General features: G+C 34.2%; 1 long non-coding RNA gene across 1 annotated transcript; it reads right to left on the bottom strand.

The window, feature by feature from the left end:
• Positions 1-3,273: 3,273 nt before the first annotated feature.
• On the bottom strand, positions 3,274-5,380 carry LOC117615377. Its single transcript, XR_004584006.1, has 3 exons — positions 5,261-5,380; positions 4,230-4,292; positions 3,274-3,478 (listed from the first exon to the last, which is right to left on the bottom strand). It is a non-coding gene; the product is annotated as an uncharacterized LOC117615377 (long non-coding RNA).
• Positions 5,381-5,678: the final 298 nt, after the last annotated feature.

The raw sequence follows: 5,678 nt of genomic DNA, 5'->3' as shown, positions 1-5,678 counted from the left end.
CTGTTGCAGAAGTTTTCCACTAGTAATTAAATGGGACAATTAATATAGTTTTTATTATTGCTTTTAAACTGAAGGTTGAATCCAAAAGAATTAGTGCTGCAATTCAATTTTGTCTAAAGCTTCATATTGATTGCTTCAATTGTTTTGATTTCATTTCACATTGTTCGGCACTACACGTATTTGATTTCCAAACTATTCTTAATTGCCGCTTTATGCAAACTTTGGTGTAATGCCATAAAATTTGTTGGCACAAGCATTTTTCGTTGGTAATTTAAATAGGTAAACACTTAATTGCTACAACAAGTTAATTTCTCTAACGGTGGCTATGAAGATCAAGATAAGTAATCTCTACCTTCATCTTTCTAAATTGGCAATATAGTATATGACCAGTTAAATTCTGCATAATGCTTTATTTCTTTTACTTTGAATTTTCAAATATTTTATATAACTATACATATATATTGCACTAACGATCTTGTCCAAAACTTATCTTATTTATGGGAATAGAGATTTACGTGATTTTTCAGCCGGAGTTATGATGGAATCGATATATCAGGGGTCCAATATCATATACCGCAAGATAAGTGCTACCAATTAATACTCTTTTTTTATGCAAGTGTGAGCATTGCTATAAATGTATGTGATTCCAATAAATTAACTTAGCTTGAATTTTGTAAAATAAGACAATACAAATGATAGCTTGAATTTTGGTCCATTTTTCAAAGAAAATTATCATTTTTCAATACAAATGATAGCTTCCGAGCCCTTTTAGGGTGCGTTTGAGAGTTATTCTAGATAGGCCAAAAATCACTTCTCCATATAATCACTTTAAGTGATTTTATGTAGAAGTATACGGGAAGTGTTTCTCCCCAAAATCACTTAAAATCACTTCAAGTGATTATATAGAAGCACGTAGGAGGTGTTTCTCCCAATAAGTAATTCTGGCCTATCCAGAATCACTCCAAAGTGAGCCCTTAATCCAAGTCTCTAACAAAAAACCCTAGAATCCGAACTCATCAAAACTTGTTCCAAAACCATTCGCAAGCCTCGAAACCTAACCCTAAACTTGCTGTAGGGAACTTGGTACATCTAATGAGCGAGATCAAGGTGATCATGAACTGACTTTTTTTTTTTCCTAAACTATTGTAGTAGTCCAAATGTTTTTCCTGTCTTCTTGTATTGTAGCCGTCCAAATGCTTACTCTTTTTTTTTCACTATTCGTCTGTGGAGGAATTGCCTGGGCAGTAGCATCCCGAGCAAGAGGAGCAACCTCCTCAGCAAATTGCCAACCCCGAACATGAGCAGCATGCTCCTTAACAAGAAGAAGGTGCTTGGGTAGCAACCTCCTTAACAAATTTCCAGAAGATATCAAAGGCAGAAAAGAATATCCTCTAATGATTAGCCATCTCAAGAGTTAGCTGTTGGTGCCTAAATTGCTCACAATGAGGTGCCCAACTTCATCAGAAAGTAGTATTAAGGGTCTAAGGGGCAAGAGCCCATGCATGAACATCGAGAGTTAGCAGTTAGTACTGACGTTGCTCACCCAACATCAACGAAGTGTGACATGAGGTGCCCGAGAGTCAAGAGCCTAGGCAGAAGGATCCCGAGTATCTGTGACTCCACATCACTCGGAAAGGTAAAAAACGACATAGTAAGTCAGTTAGCTAAAATGAAGGGGACTTGCAAATAACTGCATGGTATGACACAAATATAAATAATAGAAATGATAAATCAGATTAGCTTTTGAGAACTTACATACCAAGATTTAAAATAAAAAATAAAATAAAAAAAAGTGGTTGGTTTTTGGTTGAGAGATCAAAGAAGAAGACTGAGATTTGAGAACTTACAGACCAAGATTAGAAAAAAATATGTGGTGGGTTTTTGGCTAAGAGATCGAAGAAGAAGATTGAAATTTGAGAACTTACAGACCAAGATTAAAAATATATATATATATATGTGGTGAGTTTTTGGCTGAGAGATCAAAGAAGAAGACTGAGATTTGATACCAAGATCAGAAAAAAATATGTGATGGGTTTTTAGCTGAGAGATAGAAGAAGAAGGCTGAAAAGTTCGAGAAGATTATTTTTATGGAGGTAAGTGTGTGGTATGAGAGGAATTGAGAACTTCCCTAACCTTATTTTCAAAATTTTAAAGACAAATTTACCTCTTTGTAAAATGACTTTTAAGGACCTGGGAAAAAAAAACCTCACCTCCCTCAAATTTGGTATTTGGTTAACACATTTCCATTTACTTAACCCCAATTTAACGCTGTTAACTTTAAAAAATATTAGAAAATAATCAAGAACCAAAAAGCCAACAACCACCACAATATCCTCAACAATCAAAGTCCCACACACCTAACCCCAACAACCACCCTAACCACCTCACGCACCGGTGGCAACCCAACCTATTCCTCATCTTCGGCCAAAGATCGATCGCCTCATTTCTCTCTCTTTGTTGAAGCCAGATCCAAAATTGAAGATTATAACTCTACAATTCCCAACACTAAAGAAGTAAGAATCCAACTTTAAACCCAAGTTTTAAAACGCTAGAGAATAAATTTCCATAGATCGAAAAAACCCATTCTTACAAGGACAAATATTGATTACTGTGTTGTATTCAAGAACAAACCATCTTTCATGTTCTGCTAGAAAACTAAGAATGACAAAAACCCATATCCAATTTAGCTACAGAGATCAAATTGGATGGTGATGCAATCAAATTTAATAGGCAACCGAGCTCTTACAAAATAAGGTTGGGAAGAATGGGCTGCGTTGGGGGAGGTGGTGGAAGCTTTGTTTTTAAAATTTTTTTATATAAAATATAGTTATTTTATTAAAGTATTAGTTTTTAATTAAAAAAATATTAATGTTTTATTATTTTAAGAATATTTTAGCAAAAAGAATTTGTTTGAAATAATAATTAAAGGTTATTTTAGGAATAATTGTGGTTGAAAAGATAGGATTGTATATTTTCAAATTTACATGGCAGGTGGAAAAATAAAGTAGGTGAGGAAATAAGACAAGAGATGGAAATATCAACACTCTAAAAAAAATATTCCTCTCATTTAAAAAGAGAGGAGCCATTTGAGGAAGAGAAACCAAAAGTTTTCTTGAAAGAGGCGTTGGATTAATTGTGTATGTTTGGTATTCTAGAGAAAATTAATGAATATTAAACGTAAATGTCACACCCCGATTTGAAAATAAGGATTATCTCCGAATTAGGGCATGAATCACATCATAGTTAACTAAACAAACTCCTATAACTATGATATGATAGAAGTAGAGGCAATAATATTATAAACTTATTTAATAAATACAAAGTCAGACTCACAGTAGCTCAAAGTTCGTTACACACACTAGAGTCATATTCAAACAATTTATTCCTTAATAATTTTACAAACAGTGACTAACGACACTGATCTAGACCTTTGATGGAACTTCTTCTTCCTCAGGATTTTCATTGGAACCTGCAACATCTATTAGGGTGTGAGCATTTTAATGCCCAGTAGAGTACTGTAACATTTCCCCCTCAAAGCCAGTTATCACCGCTAATCAAAGTGGCATGCATTAAACAATTACAAGATACATAAATTATGCAACCACACCAAATAAATAAACTTGTATATGCAGTGATGTCATGAACTCACTCCTTTCTAATCCCACTAATTCATACCTTAGGGAAACAAGCTTGCATGTCCCATACCATGCATTTTACTACTGTGGCTTCGAATACCCTAAAATATGAACTAGCGCCCATCCTTCCCTTAACCAAGTTTTCTTTTGTTTACGAATTTCTCAACTTTCACTTTTCATTAGAGGCCATGCTCCCATCACCTCATTATATTCAAGCCTTGCTCTCATCACCTGAATATATTTTACTTTTTTCCTTACTCGGATATATCTAAAGCTTTCTCCCACCCCTTAGATATACCTTAAACTACACACAAACCCAACACAACTGTATTTATGATTCATATGTAATGCAGCTCAAACATTCATTAATCTTTGCGGAATGATAATAATTCAAATAAAAAAACTTCATACTCAAACAAACATTCATAAAACAAAACAATAATATTCTCCTAACAATATCCACCAAGCAAAACAACAACATATTTAAATTTAATACCATACATAATATATATATATATATATATATATATATATACACACACGAAGATTAAAAGCGATATAGTTTAATCATTGGGAAAAAGTTAGAGACCCTACCTCGTGTCCAAGAAGCTAAAAAGACGGAATTACCCTTCGGAGGTTGCCGGTTCTCTCTTGTTCCTAGATTTGAAAAATAAATAACATAAATGAAGTTAGAAATTTTAATTTTATAAAAAAACATTTTTCTCTCTTAACATAGAGTGCACCCCACTCTCCAAGCTACACCCCTCAAAATGACCCGAAACCTATACCATCGGACTCGGATCGAGAAATTGAGTCGGACGGACAAAAAATATGGCGTCGGAGGCTGCCGGAACATCCACCACGCGCCACCACTTGCCGGAGTCGCGAGTGGGTATGTTTTCGGTTACTGTTCATTGTCTTCAAAAAATAAAATCCTGCAAAAACCTCTATTTTCCAGTTCAAACCCCAGGTTTTGTGAGGCAATTTGACCAACCAAACGTTAATGAAAATAGGTAAACTTGTGACGGTTTTGAAGCTTGATAACTCTAGTTTCTAACCCAATGAATCATACTGAAAACGGAACTAAAACGAAGGAGAAAACTAGCTCCAAACTTGGGCTCGCGGCTGGTTTTCTGCAGAAAACAGAATTTGTTTCAAACTTTGGACCTGTGTTTGACCTATCAAAACGCAACCAAAATCGATGAAACCAATTTGGTTTTTGTTCCTTGCTATGTCTATTTTAAAACCCAGCAATTGAATTCCTCAAACAGTCAAGGACTTGGGAGAAAACGAGAGCCAAAGTCAGCCTCACGGGCTGAAATTTTCCAGAAAATAGCATTTTTCCAGATTTGTTCAAAGTTGTTTATGACCAATCTAACATCCCCAGATTGTTCCTAAGGTTGTCAAAACCTCTTCTAAACTTCATACTTATCATAGAATTCATCAAAAACCCAAAATCAACAACACCCATACTTGAAAAATTTCTCTATCCACCTAACCGAAATTAGAAATTCTACATCTTCCAATTCAATTCTTCCTAACACTCGTATGACTCAAGTTATTCTTTAAGAGTCTAAAATCAAACAATCACAAGGTAAAAACCAAATTTTTCAACATTGACTCACCTTGGATAAATTTTTCCTTCCCTTCCTCCAATTCTCTTCTTCCTCATCCAAATTTTTGATTCCTTCCCTTCCTAATCTTATCTTAAGTAATTAATATCTCTAGTTAGAGGGAAAGGGGGAAGAATGGAGGGAATAGCTAAGTCTTGCTTACACGTTGCTCTGTTTTAAAAAAAAAAAAAAAAAAAATTAACTAATAATTAAGATTAATTCAAAATTAATTTTTTTAAAATTATAGATGTTACAGTAAATCCTTTGTATATTAATTGTCCGTTTGACATTGCTTATTTGGGGCTATAAGTGATTATTTTGAAATTTTTGAAAGTCCAATTTGTTTGGTAAAAGATAAAAAAATCACTTATTGTAAATAATTGTTGTGAGAGAAAGTAGGGATCTCCATTTGGCCCATGGGCTTATGGAC

This window comes from Prunus dulcis, chromosome 1, assembly GCF_902201215.1.
Source record: "Prunus dulcis chromosome 1, ALMONDv2, whole genome shotgun sequence".
NCBI classification, from domain to species: Eukaryota; Viridiplantae; Streptophyta; class Magnoliopsida; order Rosales; family Rosaceae; genus Prunus; species Prunus dulcis.
This window is presented reverse-complemented; position numbering and strand designations above follow the sequence as displayed.